The sequence below is a fragment of the Dermacentor albipictus genome, chromosome 9, assembly GCF_038994185.2.
Source record: "Dermacentor albipictus isolate Rhodes 1998 colony chromosome 9, USDA_Dalb.pri_finalv2, whole genome shotgun sequence".
In the NCBI taxonomy this organism is placed as follows: domain Eukaryota; kingdom Metazoa; phylum Arthropoda; class Arachnida; order Ixodida; family Ixodidae; genus Dermacentor; species Dermacentor albipictus.
The window spans coordinates 17307216-17323160 of NC_091829.1; the positions used below are offsets into that span (position 1 = coordinate 17307216).

General features: G+C 50.0%; 1 protein-coding gene across 2 annotated transcripts in view; it reads right to left on the reverse strand.

Annotated features, from left to right (window-relative positions):
- The window catches only part of LOC135903717 (very long chain fatty acid elongase AAEL008004-like), a 96405-nt gene that overhangs the window by 48599 nt on the left and 31861 nt on the right, over positions 1–15945 (reverse strand). The window contains exon 1 of one of the 2 annotated variants that reach the window (XM_065434091.2): positions 9598–9710. The exons of the other annotated variant lie outside the window; for it this stretch is intronic. The gene's annotated coding sequence lies outside the window, so the exon portion shown is untranslated. Of the gene's footprint in view, positions 1–9597; positions 9711–15945 lie in introns of those variants that run through there. 2 annotated transcript variants of the gene reach the window in all.

The following is a 15945-nucleotide window of genomic DNA, read 5'->3' on the forward strand; positions in this document are numbered from 1 at the left end:
CCGTGGAAAAGGCCTGCGGAAGCTGTTGTACTGCGCAGTAGCCTCGTGACGTCACATACGCCGTATTGTTGTCGTATTCACACCTTCCGTGCACTGTGCAGCTGGAGATAAGCCAACCGATATAACCCGTAGCTCTTCGTAGCGCTGGCGACACGACATTATGACAGCCTGGATGACGTCAGTGCATATCGCATGTTCCTTAGAAGCGCGTAGCGGTTACGTGTGCGCGCTTTGTAGATGTCTATATTTTGATCTTCTCTATAAATCCCGCATCCGGTGCAATGCGTAGTATAGTGCCTACACGTGGTGTTGCAGCGCTTGAGTAGGCTGCTTTCCCACAAGCGGCGAGGTTATACTTAAGCGGAATGTAGATTTTTCGGCGAGTCGGTGTACAGAGTACAGCCCAACCTATACGGTACAGCGCGGAGCAAGACAGGCACGGAGCAACAGCGTTTTTTATGTCCAGTTCATACCTTTGTGCTTTTCTTGTTTCTGCGCTGTATCTTGACGTCATAAAGTATTTGAGCTTTTTCTTTAGGGAAATGAAGCCAGTGCCAGAGATGGTTAAATATTTTGAATACCATGTTGGTTGTGAAACTCTTGACGGAATGCGGATCACAACACGAATATGCAAATGGTTCTTCACTTTGGCCCACCGTGCTCCTTCCGCGGCCGAGAAACCACTACGGAAAACCTTGCGCGGTGATTTAACCCGATTTTCGCTCGTCTTCGGCCACTGCTGTAAGCACTCCGAATCGTCTGTGGTCAATAACTCACTGCACGCAGAGCGACGAACGGCGCGAATGCCTTTGCGAGCGGCCGTATAGTAGCAAGGTCAACTTCTGAGGCATGCCGGACCCGGTCTGTACGTTACTGCGACCCCTGCCTTGACCTCGTAAAGGCCGATTTACGCTCGAGCCGCCCATCGCCGCAAGCCGCACCGCACGCTTGCGGTTGCGCGAAAAATTGCACGTATCCAGCACTTGTGCACCAATTACCGTTTACATTGTGTACACAGCGTATACCTTACACATTGTAAACCGAAATTTGTGCACAAGTGTTTTATACGTGCAATCTTTCGCGCGACCGCACGCGTGCGGTGCGGCTTGCGGCGATGGGCGGCTCGAGCGTAAATCGGCCCTAAGGGAGGCGGGTCACGGACGCTCTCCCTGCCGAATTCCCTGCAGAATCAATCTATGCAGTATGTCTGCACATGTAAGTCCACATGATGTTTACAGGGTTAACAGCCCTATAGACTTCGCGTTGCCCAGCTGCAAACAACTGCTTCGAAATCTGTGTATGAAGAATAACGAGAACCGATGAAGTGGCTTTAATTTTTTGCTAGAGTGACGTGGAAGCCAACGGCACAGGGGAAATTATTTATCGCTACCGATTGGAGCGAAGAAATAAGGAAACGTGGTGTGAAAGTGGTCGAAAAGACAGCTTGCTGCCCGTGGGAGCCGAACCCACAACCTCCGCATTACGCGTGCGGTGCACTACCGTCGAACAACAGTGGCGGCCGTGCTCCCGGCGACCTTCTTGGGCATCCGCGTATACGTGTAATGGATCTAGCCGTGGGAGTGTTAGCCAGCGCCGCTGGCGGTCATGGCGGCGATTATTGCTTATTATTATTAGTAGTAGAGTTTATATCAGTTTAAAGAAAGTCATTTTCCGGTATGTATTTCTTGGCTTCGTTGCGACTGTTTCAATACCTGTGCGCCACGCATGCGCAAAAATTGATTAGACTTACCAACGAACTTTTGTGCACATAGTATATAGACCGTCTTTAGTCTCGACGCAGACGAACGTAGGAGTCTATAGGAAGGCAAGTCAACTTAATGGCAGTCTTTGGAATGCCAAGAGGTCGCCCATATCTATTTTTGGTTGGTTCTCGAATACTAACATAGATGGTGCACCGCCAGGTCACGCTCTTTATTATGTTTTTTTCAGCCAACGCCGAGACCCAGCGCGATCGCGGAACGCCGGTCGTGCTCACACTGTATATTTCAGTGTTCACTTTCGCCGCAGCCTATATTTATACGGGGCTTTAATTGCTACGGCAGCAGCAGCGCGGCATTTATGTTCTTTTTTCGGTATTCACGCGCGCGCCTTCCTGAAAGCAATTTGCTGGCGCGCGGTATACCCGAGTGCCCCTACGCTGCGCTTCTCCCATGGCTTTTTTGCACAGCGGTGTTACAGCGAGCTAGGGCACGAGAGGCAGGGTCGAGCGAGCGAGCAAAGGGACGTTTTTTTACCTAAACGGACAAGCCATCACTCACATACATGCAGTGTTACATTTGCATGTGCCGCCGCGGGTACAGAAGGGACGCGCCTCTGCACGGGTAGCACTTCACTCCTCGCCCTTACACAAGTGGTTGCATACATTATGGGCGATCTTATTTAAAGCCCGCGCCCGCACCGATGCCGCGTCGTTTCCCGGCCTGGTCATGCGGAAACCTGCACGCGTATACCGGAAGAAGTTGGCGGGATTACGATCGGTCAGCGAAGGGGTATAAATAGCCGCCATAGACGCGTTTCATGAGGACGCGAGAGCTTCGGCGAAGATTACGATGCCTGTCGAGTGACGAAGAACAAAAGTGAAATGGCATATGGATGTATTCACAGAACAATGAGAGAGAGAGAGAGAGAGAGAGAGAGAGGGGGGGGAAAGGGGACGTGGACGTATAGAAGAGACAGCGAGGTTAGCCAGCAGACCGATTCCCGTTATACACGTGAGCACGGGCGCAGTCGATCTGAATCCGCCGCGTAAGTTGTGCCCCGACTAGGCTGCGTTTACACATGATAGGTTATATTGCAGCCCCGTATATATATCTCAGCCCTGAACTGCTGTTGCAGCGAACGATGGCACAAGTAGCTAGCGTGCGCCGGAACCGCAGGTGTGATCTATATAGCAACGTTTCCCCACGTGTCACGAAAGGTCGCCCAGCTCGACGTTTCGTTACTGCGAAAACGGCAGTGCAGCTTTCTGAATTCGCCCGAAAAGGTCGTGACCACGTATATACGCCTCGGGGTATCCTCCGGCGCGAGTGGTGAGTCGCGCATTGCAGGTTGCGCTCGCACAAAAATTGGAGGACGCTTAAGCTTCGCCTTCAAGAGTGGAACGCGACAGCGTTCCCGTCGACGCGCCAAGGGGTGTAAGACAGTGGGCTACGGCGCAGCGACTACGCGCCCCGTATCGGACGCGGTGAGCGTCGAGCAGCGCCGCGTTCGGCGCGGCAACGAAATGTGCGCCTGAGCAAGCGACGCACGCCTGAGCCTTAGAAACAGCTCGTTTCTAAGGCAACACCGCATTCACTAGAGACGCTTTTGTACCGCTTTGAAGCATCGAACTCGTGGCTGAGTGGTAGAGTCTCCGTCTCACACTGCGGAGACCCTGGTTCGATTCCCACCCAGCCCATGTTGCAAGTTGTTTTTTATTCATGAAGTGCCTGCTGGGATTTATCGCTCACGGCCAACGCCGACGACGCCGACACCGACGCCGACGACACCGGCTTTTCTGCGACACGAGCTCCTGAACGCTGTCGCGTTAAAAACCTGACTCGACGACAGAGTTTACTGGAACTCGCTGCGGTCCGGTCGAGGCCGCAGTGATAGCGCGCGTCGAGCGATATAGGGCGCGAGCAGCGCGTTCGAGTCTTCGTTTGTGGCGTCGAACCGCCGTCCCGACTAGAGCGCGTTTGTATAGCCCGACACACGTGCGGGAGGACCACCCGAGCCGTCGTATACGATTAGTGGTATACCAACAACCGCGCGTCCAGCAAGTTCCCAGCAAGCGAGTCGTGCGACCTGAACCGACAACAGTATATCCGACAAAATTCACGTTGCGGGTTGCGACGAGTTTATACAGCACCCCGATCGTACTTTTGCGAATAACCGCGTGTCCACCATTTCCCCGCAAACCCAGCGTACAACCCTATATAGTACTAACAAGCACGCCCAATAAATTCCCTGTCGAACAATCCTGCGTCTATAGCTGTACCAACAGCGTCCGTCAAGTTTCCAAGCAAACCCATCGTGCGACTAGTCGTTGCCAGCAGCCACGTCCAAGTTTCCATTACTTGGACGTGGGTGGCGAGTATAGTCGTGCCAACAACTGCGTCCAACAAGCTCCCAGCAGTTGAACATAAGCTGGTTCCAACAGCTGAATCGGCAATCTTTCCGATGCTTAATGAATATTAAGCATCGGAAAGATTGCCGATTCAGCAAATTGGGCTTCGTTTCTTTCTTTGACGCATTTGCCTTTACAACCTTCGTAAGAGGGTCGAGCTAAATCACCATGTCCACACAGTGCGCGCTCCATCCAACTGATCATCGTTTACACTAGGCGAAGCTCAGTCCGACAGCGCGATTCGAACATCGGATTCGCGCAAAGTCCCTGGATGGCTCGCGCAGTCACGCTAACCATGTTTTCCGCGGTGCCTCGCAGTTTACCCGATGACTCGTGCGGCCCGCGAAGCTTCACGAAAACAGCTACTTGTGCATACGGCTTTCGCTATATATAGTCGCGCTGCGTAAAGAAGCAGGTTTGCATAGAACGTGCAGAACTGGCGTCTGTGCAACGAATACTGGCAACGCGCGTGTTACGTGAGCCGCAAAGAGGAGTTACCGTCGCTGCTCAAGGACGAAAATATACGGGACACGCGCAACTGTAGGCGCAGCTGTATACTTCGCTTTAACTTCGCTCGCCATGCTGTAAGCGGCGGTTGACAGAGCGCGAAATTGCGTGCCGGTTATGCCGCGCGAAAGAAAGCAGTGTGTACAGTTCCGCATTCGCGCCTCTTTTGAAGGATGGCGTACTCGCTTTACGCGCATACCAAGATTAGACACGACTTAAAACTGTCGCTAAGCCTTTCTGTGACAGAGAGATGCGGTACAGAGAAGCACGTCGCTCGAACTTCGGTGCAGCGAAGCGCGCTGAGCAACGCCTGCGGCTCTCCGCGGAGTCGTCCGGTCGCGGTTCCCGTCACTCCGGAGCATGCAGTGCACGGAATTAACCGGGAACGAATGTTTACGTAGCGGGCCTGTTCGCCTACATCCATGCGATGAATGCGATGCAGCCGAAACGGGGAAGCAAGTCAGCAACTTCATACACGGCACGTCTTCGGGAGACATAAATCGTCTCTTGTGTTGGCATTACGAGGCGCGCGGAGAAGCTCGGAGAATTCCACGTTTCCCTGCGACGTTATAAGAGCCTCGAGAACGGGTGCTCTTCGTGTAGGAAAACTACGCACCTAATCATCACCTATATAGTTACGCGCCGTTAGGCTGGTCCCGCCTGCGCTTGCTTCCTGGAGCCGGACCATTTTATTACTGTACCGCGCGCAGCGCTTCTTAACGTTCGCTCACTATAAGCTTACTCTTTATGGGCTCTCTGCACGCTTAAGGTCTTGTCGACGGCGTATCTCGCCGAAAGTGTAAGTTGTCGCGAGTCCGGAATTATTGCGCGCTGTGACCTTGCCCGGGAAATGCGGCTGTCTAATAAAATAATTACGCTTAAACGTTAACGCTAAAACTAAACAGGACGCAAACGAAAGGTGTGCGCGGCTTCTTTGCAACCCTGTGCGCCGCCGAATAAAAATTCGTGACCTTCCGGAGACCCGAACTCCGCGGACCAAGGTGGTCCCACATCGTCATCGACGTCACCAGCATAAAGCTCAGCGTGCACGATATCGACAACTTGGAACGGCGAACGTCCCTGTCCATCGCGCCTTTTCTAAAGCAATGACCGGGCTTTAGCCGCAACAAAGATTAACTTTAGCGTGTATATATATATATATATATATATATATATATATATATATATATATATATATATATATATATATATATATATATATATATATATATATATATATATATACACACGTTGCATCGGCAAGCTCGCTTTCTAGAATTCTCACTTTGTCAACAATCAGCCATGAACTACATACGGCTCACGTTACATACTGAGTGACTCCTTTGCGGTATTGGGTATCGTAATATACACTTCCAAGGTATAATGGTGCACGAAGGCTATCGACGACACCGCGACAACACTGCTTTGAGATAATTGGCAATGTTTTGCCTGTATTTGGCTCCGTTCTCTGAAACTGTTGAAGCGATGACGTAATCGAATTCCAATTTATGCTCTCTCTTACGTTAATGAGGTGCTCGTGAAGCTTCTGGGCGTGCTTTGGCCGCTTGAGAGTGAGCGCCCGCGTTCCTGATTGGCTTACACCAACTGTATATAGTTTCGGTTCGACTGTCACATTACTGGCAAGAGCGTGTACTGAAAAGCTAACTGCGAGTCGGCCTAGTTGGAACAGATTCATCTTAAAACTTTTTTGTGCGCAAACAAACAGGGACGAAAAATACACAAATACCCTACCCTACCCTACCCTACCCTACCCTACCCTACCCTACCCTACCCTACCCTACCCTACCCTACCAAAGCGCTCGTCCTTGTGTTGCTCCTATTCTTTGTCCCTGTTTGATTGCGCACAAAACGTTTTAAGCTGAAAAGTTATATGGAGTTCTGACAACGCCTTTTTTTTTTTGCGGGAGTATAACTGATTGTCCAAACAAGTACGTTTGCCCCCCCCTTTTGGTCCATTCACAGCGAAAGTGCAGTATATCTGAGAGTACGTGAACGCTCGAAAATAGAGTTCAGTCTGAGATGAGCAGTCACTTTAGGAAAGGGGCTGCCAGCGTTACCTTCGTAGTTAAGCGCCAACCACATGGAAAAGCGCGCTTTCTCGGCGTTTTGTCGCCCGGCGACTGACCGCATCCATTTTTCAGTGCGAGATGATTGCGCTCTAATACGACCTTAAGTGTGTTCCACTCAGTTCACGATTCAAAGATACCGCATGATACGGATACCGCTATAATACGACCTTAAGTGTGTTCCATTCAGTTAACGATTCAAAGATAGCGCACGATACGGATACCGCACGTGGTTACAGCACCTCTATATCACAATACGGGACACGGATGCACCGACGGCGTGAGACTGCGCGCCTGGGAAGCGTCGAAAGAATGCTGTATGAACCGAGCTGTATGTATAGTTACCGTTACAGAGCGTCCGAGTTCTTTCTGTGTGGGCGCCTGCGCGTTATCGTACGTTTGTCCACGAGCGTGTAATCACAGGTCGCAGCGGATATGACACATAGCCAGGAGTAATACACGCCCCTAGCCCTTACCGCTTGATGCCAAGAACGTACAAATGGCCCAGATAAACAAAAAGTCAAGGGCACTTGGGTATCCCTACGCGGATGAATGCCAAAGCATTGCGACGTCTTCCAGATGACGACTAATTTTCCGAAACGTAAGGGTATTGTTTTCACGTTGCTGTGTATCTTTTATCACATCACGTGCCTCGGCCTCGTTCGCGTACTTGGGTGGACGTCTAAAGGAGCCGGGCGTAGCTACTGACTGGAAGTTAGAAGGTTTGTCCATCGGAGCGCACGACAGAACTCACTGAAATCACTGCACCTACTGGCAGTGGGGCCAGTGCCGTCAACGCCTTCGCAGAGGAAGGGGCAGTATGCATGGATGGATGGATGGGTGAATGGAATAACATTAATGAAAGGTCCTGCGAGCTACGGGGCGCAAGGTCCCATAGAGCGGGCTACTCCCACGTTGGGACCGGTAGTTGTAACTCCCTGGCCGCATCGTGCATGCATGTACGCATGGAGAATGTATGCATGCAGTATGCATGGGAGCGCTGGCATGATGAGCGGCATTGGAGCGAGCTGTGGAAGGAAACGACTACGAACGCGCCAGCAGTGGCACGAGCGCCTCTCTGTGACCGCACGACTTTTTCTACGTCTCCTGCCACGCCGCCGGATTTTCCGTTCATGAGTAATACATTGCTTTCCTATTAGTAATAGTAATAGAAGATGGAGACGTGAGACTGAGTCCGCCGAGTTGATCTTATGACTCATTTTTCTGACCGAAGGCATTGCGGACTAAGATGCGAAGTGCTGGAAGGAGTTGCAGGCGCGAAGAAAATGAATGCAGCAAGAAAGAGTGGAGAGGGCGAAATAAACGGACCCGGAAGTGGAACCGCCGGCGCTCTCAGTTCTTTCTCTGCGTGACTTCCTCAATTCGCGCGCGCGGCCATCGTTGCAACACCACCCTCGGTCGGCCGAGCTGCGCGTATAGGTGAACGGTAATGAAAGAAAGAATGAGAGAAAGAAGGAGAGGAAGAAACGGCCGTTGGGCGCTGGCTTCGATGGTCGAGGTTAATCGCAGCGGGCCTTATTTTGGTAACCCCCCAAAAAAGGAACGTGAGACACCACTAGCAAAATGTCTCGCTTAGAAGCTGTGATGAAAGGAAGAGAGAAAGAAGGAATAGAAAACAGAAAATCTTGCTGAAAACGGTGCTTTAGCGTTTGCGATACGCTAGAGGCCCACTATGCGCATGCGCAGATGGATACGCATGGATGGATGAATGCGCACGGCAGATGGATGGATACGCAGATGGAGCGCGCTGTGTACAGTGCATTCACCGAAGCGCACATGCGGAAAAGGATGAGGAAACCATGACGTCACGCGTTCAGGTTGTGCGTATTCTCTTCTTCGTCCTGTTTATTCCGTCGCACTGTTCGGGCGTTGTATCTTTGCAGCGCAATGGCATTTTTTTTTTCTTTTCAAGCACGTTTTGCTGGTTGTATCGTATTCACCGGTCTATAGTTGGCGCCCTGTGTTTTATAGTGCGCAGTGACGAATATCGGCTCATCAGCAATATCCTTATGAAATTCCTTCCTTCATTTTTTTTTCATTTTTTTAAATGCGAAGCATTCTTTAACTCATTCTTGGCACTTCGCGGTAGGTAGGTAGGTTCATGTCTCGCCTCGCTTTAAAGAAAACAAAATAATGTGTGAGGAACGCGGGAATCGAACCTTTGTCGCCGAGCGCTACAGCCGCGTGCTCTAACCATTTGACGTGCTGAAGGAATAAAAAAAAAAATCTAGACACATTTGCACCAGTGTGCGCATGACTTATTCATATGCCTGTATTGTGAATTGTCTGCGTAATGATAAACAAGGCGATAAAGACGGAGAAACATTCAGCGGTGATTTAGCAGTACATGCGAGAGGAAGGCGTTATATCATTACGTCGCACCTCTGTGAGGTTCCGGAAGCATGACTTAAACCGCGTTCACCACATTGCAAGGAGTTCTTCAGGCGCTCACTGTATACATCGACTGACGGTGGCGTGCTCCGTATACCACCGTCAATTATATTTCGTTCCTCGAAGACGCAGGACGTGTGTCGAATGAGCCCCCTGAGGCGCGTATACACTTTTCGCGCACACCTTTTTTTTTTCCACCCTCCTAACGCATTAACAAAAATGGGCCACGGTCGCACGCATGCTTCCGTCGTTCCAAAGGCCAGCGAGCTCCTTGAGACACTCCACTACTGGGAATGCCCCGGAGCACTCTCCTTCTCCACGCTCTTTTAAATCACTCGAACATCCCCCTCATCCTTCCCTACACCTGGGACGAGCTGGACCGCGCCAATGCGAGAGCTGCACCTTACACTATGGCCAATGCCAGCATCAAGCACATCAATGAGTCCACACAAATTGACTCACCGTTAAGACCAGCTGGGGACTCGGGACTCCAGCAGCGATGACGACTCGCACTAAGAGTCGTTACGAAATAACGTGTATCTGTCTCTCTCTCTCTCTCTCTCTTTGAAACACTTAGCTCGCGCGCCCCGTGCCACTTTGTCGTCTTCGTTCCTTTGCGACTGCTCGAGCCTTGCGTGCTGGATTGCACTACGTCGGCGTGTGCACTCTGTGAGGCCTTGTTGTCGTCTTCCTTTAATTGTGGCAGCTCGCGCTTTGAGGCGCCGTGTTATAGACTGAACTATATGTCTCCGGGACCGGCCCACTTGGCCCAGTTCCTTTCCTCGTGGCAGCTTAATTACGCTATATACGTAGAAATTGCGCGACGTTGTGCAGACTTCGTGATCGGCCAATTTATTTCGAGTTTTAACATTTCTTCGTCGAAGTATACAAATGGTGTCATCGTCGTTTTAACGTGCGCCACATAAACTATAGCCACGTACGATTGTATAACACGTACGTGGGTTGCTGATGACGTCATAATCCCTGTTCCTTTCGCTTGTCACGCACACCTGCTCAATATACAAAAACACATTTCTGCACATTTTTTCTTCTTCTTTATTTACGGCTTTTGTTAGATGCTGATGCTCTTCCGTTTCTTTCGTATGCGGTCACAACGCACTGTACAGGTAGCGATGTGGCCGCATGCCAAATAATGTTGGTTCATCGATATCGTAGGATTATAGAATGCCTGATTTCGATTAAGCTCTGGACGTTGCCAGCCATCGCGTCGTCAGGGCAATAAGTTGTTTGGCGACCGAAGGATGATGACGTTAAGTTAATAGACAACTTACACGTCTCAACTAGCCTTCTCCCATAGCGCGTTAATGTCATTCGCCTTCCTAGCGCATTGCAGCCGTTTACGTGCATTCGATGAGCTAGAAATGCGACGCGATGCACCACTGGTCGAACTCACGTACACGCGGCTCGCGTCTTGTAGGAGCGCGTGCTTCAGGGGGGGGGGGGGGTACTCTGTAAGAGTCCACCTAGTGGAAGTGACATACGAAGTGACATGCCTCAGCAGTGCAGGAATTCACATTTGAAAAGGAAACCGCATACCGTAAACTTTTGCTGTTGACTGTATACCTTCGGCTGAACCTCCGATTTGCCTTCTAGTCATTAAACCTGGTGCCGCGACTTCTCCAGAGTTCCGTATACTTGCCGATCTATATAGCCCGCGGTCCGTATACATATATGCTAATAAGGAAGTCGTTTCGCGCTGAGCGGATCTGCGCGCGATGTATTTGCTTCCTTGAAGAAGTTTTCGATGTGTGGACAGCGAGGCACAAGTACGTCAGGGGGGGCGGGGGGTATTCTGTAAGAGTCCACCTAGTGGACCATTTCGGCATTTCGGACCACCATTTCGGCCGTTGCTGATTGGCTATAGGGCCGCTCGTCTCCTCCGCGCTCGTACAGCTGCATCCAATCAGCAGCGGCCGAAATGGTGGTCCGAAATGCCGAAATGGTCCACTAGGTGGACTCTTACAGAATACCTCCCCCCCCCCCCCCCCCCCCCGACGTACTTGTGCCTCGCTGTCCACACATCGAAAACCTCTTCAAGGAAGCAAATACATCGCGTGCACATCCGCTCAGCGCGGAATAACTTCCTTATTAGCATATATGTATACGGACCGCGGGCTATACAGATCGGCAAGTATACGGAACTCGGGAGAAGTCGCGGCACCATGTTTAATGACTAGAAGGTGAATCGGAGGTTCTGCCGAAGGTATACAGTCAACAGCAAAAGTTTGCGGTATGCGGGTTCCTTTTCATATGGGAATTCCTGCACTGCTGAGGCATGTCGCTTCGTATTTTATGAATCACTGCGTAGGTGGCGAAGGCTACTACGTGTTGCAACATTTAATTCGAGGCTGTGGGACCACGCTTCGCGAGAATTCAGCTTCTTGGCAGATCCTGCATCCCGTAAACTTTTGCGGTTGACTGTACACTACGTATACAGGCGCAAAAAAAAAAAAAAAGGTTAAACTTCATTTCCCGCTGCTTTGATCGTTGCGCGCTTGTGTCGTTCTTTTTCTGAATGCCATCTCGCAGATTCTGTTCACAGTTGCCTATAGCAGTGCGCTTTCAAAGCGGAGATTACAAAGGAGGAAAAAAAAAAGGCATTCTGCATTGTGCTAAGGATGACAAAGTGATACGAAAACCTCCTGAAGTTAAACGCCTACCGCGCTGCGACGTGCAGACGAATGACGTGCCCTTTTGGATAATTGAATGTCGTGTTTTTGAAGTCTCACCATTTTAGAAATCCAGCTGCTTGGCGATCTATACTGCTATCGCATAATGCGGATCGACGCATGCAGAGAGCGAGAAGACTAACAAGACGTTGTACTTTAGCCTGAAGTCGCGTGCTGTATCTGTCGCGCTTTAATCGTGATAGTGACGTGCGGCCTTTCTGATTACAGTTAGAAACTGCTCTAATAATTCGACCTTTTCGAAGATCCCACGTTCCGTATGCTTTTCACGCTGGCTGTATACTAGCATAGCGACGAGCAGTGCGCGATATCGAAATAACTAACGTAATATAAACGATGGCCTATGGCTTCGGAGAGCGATATCACAGCGCCCTGAAGGGAATGCCCTTTATCAATCTATATACACGTATATACGAAGTCGTGGTCCGTGTGCGGTGACTGTGTCTGCGGCGCTTGTGCCGACCTTATCGTCACGCTTCGTGTAACTTTCACGGCGCTCTGTGGTTTTATGGGTTCGCCTTCGAATGCGGGTACTTTTGCAAGGTGGCCAGATCACACACTCAGCAAAACTATCCACGAAACGGCCCTTAAAGTAACACTGTAGAGATAAGCATGTATAGCTCTATAAGTAAATTACCCTTCTTAGAAAGAAAAAAAAAATCATGCGCTATTCCACTCTGTGAAGGCGGATGACTGCAGCGAAGCTGTTGAAAACCACCACTACAACTGCTGATGGTGGTATGCAATGCTTTACGGTTTCGTGGTAATGGTAGTAGTGCTATGTTAAAGCAGCGGTAGGAATTGCATGGAGTAATCGTAATTTCTACGGCACGCCGTTGCCCATAGCGGAGTTGCAACAACGTAGAAATCAGTTGCTATAGGCTGCTTATTTTATACATGAAAGCATAGGGCCGTAACACTCCACGTCGAAAGCTGACGTCACCGCGGAAGCTTGCGCAGCAGTAACATTTACCGGGAAACGTTTGCGGAGGGCGCTGCGTGCTTCGTATTGCTATCACGAGCGCCTTATCATCAGTTATGTGGGTCGGATGGCTTTTTTTTTAGCTTGTTCATTATTGACACGTATGCTGTTCTGCATGTTTCATGCACGATTCCAAAGAATGTCAGCACTGTTCGCTTCACATTGCTGAGTGCTTGCAGCCTCTGCATTATGAGGGAGATAAGCCATTACATTTTTGCTTGTTTAGTGGGGTATGAGCCATTGCTGCCGATAATAATTTTTTGTTAGAAGAAGCCGACCACCCAGGGGCTAACAGTGTCGCTGTAAAACAAAACAAATACAAATTAGTTACCGTGAGATGAGGCTGGGCAAGTCAGAAAAGACGTAAAAACGAGAGACTGGTGGCGCCGCCGCAGTGAAGTTCCCGCAACAGCTCGCCATGACGTCACAAATATTTTGCGTCGTCTGCTGCTTTGATGGTTAATCGGTAATGATTGGCTACATCGAAGAGCATGGAAAACTGTGCGAGTCGGTATGGATCCGTGGCAAAATAAGCAGCAGCGCACTGAAAACGAAGATGAAGGAAGACGTAGCTAGACACGACACAAGCTCTTGCGTCTTGTCTTGCTTTGTCTTTGTTTTCGACGCGCTGTTGCTTGTTTCCCCACGAATTGGCTACATTGTGTTCTTGGCTGAACTGAACTTGGCAGGTTTCGAGAACTTTTCCTGGCGCCGAAATTGGCCGGAATGCGAAAAGGCAATTTGAAAATCCGCGAGTTTTGTCTTTCCTCTCTCGCTAGATTCAAAAAATTTAAGTTTCGCCTTCGTTTGTCAATAATGGATCGCATGTTCCGATGCAACGGAAACAGCTTTGAACAAATATTCGATCACTCTTTTAGCGGATTAAGTATGCTTAACTTTCGTACGTCTCACGAGAACATGCAAGTCTCGTGTACAAGTCTCCTGAACAAACAAGTCTCGTGTACTTCGATTTAGATGCGCGATAATAAAGAACCCCGGACGGGAAATAATACTTGCTACACTTACTAACAGAATACTATACTTCTCACGCAGCCCCAGTGTTGCTTTGGGGCGTTATAATCATGTAACCATAATTTAAACACTGGACATGACATGCGTTTAAGAGCATAGAAAGAGAATCGGGCTAGCGATAGGCGGCCTTCCGGACATGGCGTCAATGACGTGTTTTGCGGCTCCGCGATCGCTTCCGGTGCATACCGCCAAGGAAAGCACAGCCTTCGAGATCTGTTATTGTTAAAGCAAACTCCGCGAATCACTCGGTCTAGGAATTTGCGTTAAATGCAAAGTCGCGACGTGATCTGAATCGAGGATCGCGCGTTTAGAGCTAAATGCAGTTCTCGAGGCAGTTATCACGTGCGAGTCGCACGAGCTCGTTGAAGACCTTAAGAAAAAGAGCCTTGAACTCGATCCGCTCGGCCGTCACTGCTAATCGCTCCTTCATGGGCGGTGTCTTGCGGCTGACCTGATTAGATACCACGGCTCGCGCCGTATATGAGAACACGTGGGTGTACAATGCTCTTCGCGGGCTAATGTCGCTTTAACAATCTCGTCTCACGCATGCTCGCTCTTACGGTATCATGTCCAGCGCGTGCACCCTGAAGGTTTGTCTTAAGTGGTATGTATCGGCGTTTCCGGTTGTTCGTACGTTTGCGCAGTTTCGTATTCGAGGAGATGCCGACGGGAAGCCCCGCGCGGCGTTGCGAACGATAAGTTTTGAATGCCGTGCTCGCATGTTCGCGCGCGCACGCATGCAGATTAGTGGCGGACGCGAAATGATAGTGGTATAAAACGATTCGTTGAGACGCGATCGAGCGTTCCGTTTCTGAGCGTTGGTCTCGGAGTCTCTGCTGTCAGGTCGTTGGATGTCGTGGAATTAGCCGCTTCCGTTTCTTGCAAGGGTTGACGTACGTGTCCTCCCACCACGCAAGAGCGAACCCTAATGTGGTTTTCTGAAGAAAGCGTGGCTTGCATGGTCGGAAGACCTGAGGTCTTCGGCTATTCTTATATGTCGATCTTGAAATCGGCTCGGCTTACTATAGTGCGCCCTGAACGTTTGATATAGCTGTGTATCGCGGTGTTATCTTATTCTTGAGTACACTAATATATCATCGCCGTAGAAGCTGTAGATTTTCCCTCGAAGTATTTCAGATCGAAGTTTAACACCTTTTAGAAGTGCGAGCCTGAGTTCTTCCATGCGAACACACACATGTATAACACCTGTTATACACATATAAAAGGGTGCGATAATTGCTTTAAGCATGTTTGGCCCGCGTTCTCAAAGAAAAAAAATTATTATGCTATAAGCTGTTGCACTGAAGCTTTGACTTTTACTAGATGGCTAATTCCGAAACTATACACAAGGGTGAGCGTAAGAACGGACAAAGAAGGGCTATATCGGTCCTATTTTCGCGTGTCCATTCTTTGGCCACGTTTTTACCTCAGACCGAGTCTATAGTTCTGATGTTGGATCGTTAGAAAAAGCAGGTCGATTCTACGCTCTCACAATATTTGAAGTGGGGGTAGGGGGTAGCGGTAAGGAAGCCGTTCTTTACAACAAGGCCCCGATATATAGTAACAAACGGTTGCCAACGCCAGACCACGACTCCCATACGCAAAGACTTGTTTGCACGTATGGGCTTGGCACCTGTATCCAGGAATTTCACGGTCGCACACGTACAACACCGCGAGTACCTGGCGGAATCGATCTGTCCGCCCCGCGTAACTTGATTGTTCACGTGCTCCGAGCACGAATATGTAGATCAACGTCGTTAATGTATAGTACCGCACGCGGGCGGCAACAGCTTATGCGAGACCTCAGATAGAAAGTCGCACGAGGTCGGCGCTTGTTGGCGTGAGAGCGTACCCTACTTAATCCCGCTGCTTTTGCGGCGTTTAATTAAACCACATCGACCACGTCCCCGTCCTACTCTGCAGAAAAGTGGGGATGCCGCTTGAAGCCTCCTGCGTGACAGTCATGAGAATAGCGCTGCTCGCTATTTCAGCTGTGCACAATGATATCTATAAGGGCGGGGTGACGGTGGGTGGGGATGACCGAAATGCCGTCAAAGCAAGTTTCATGCGTTGTCCGCAGGTGCGTCG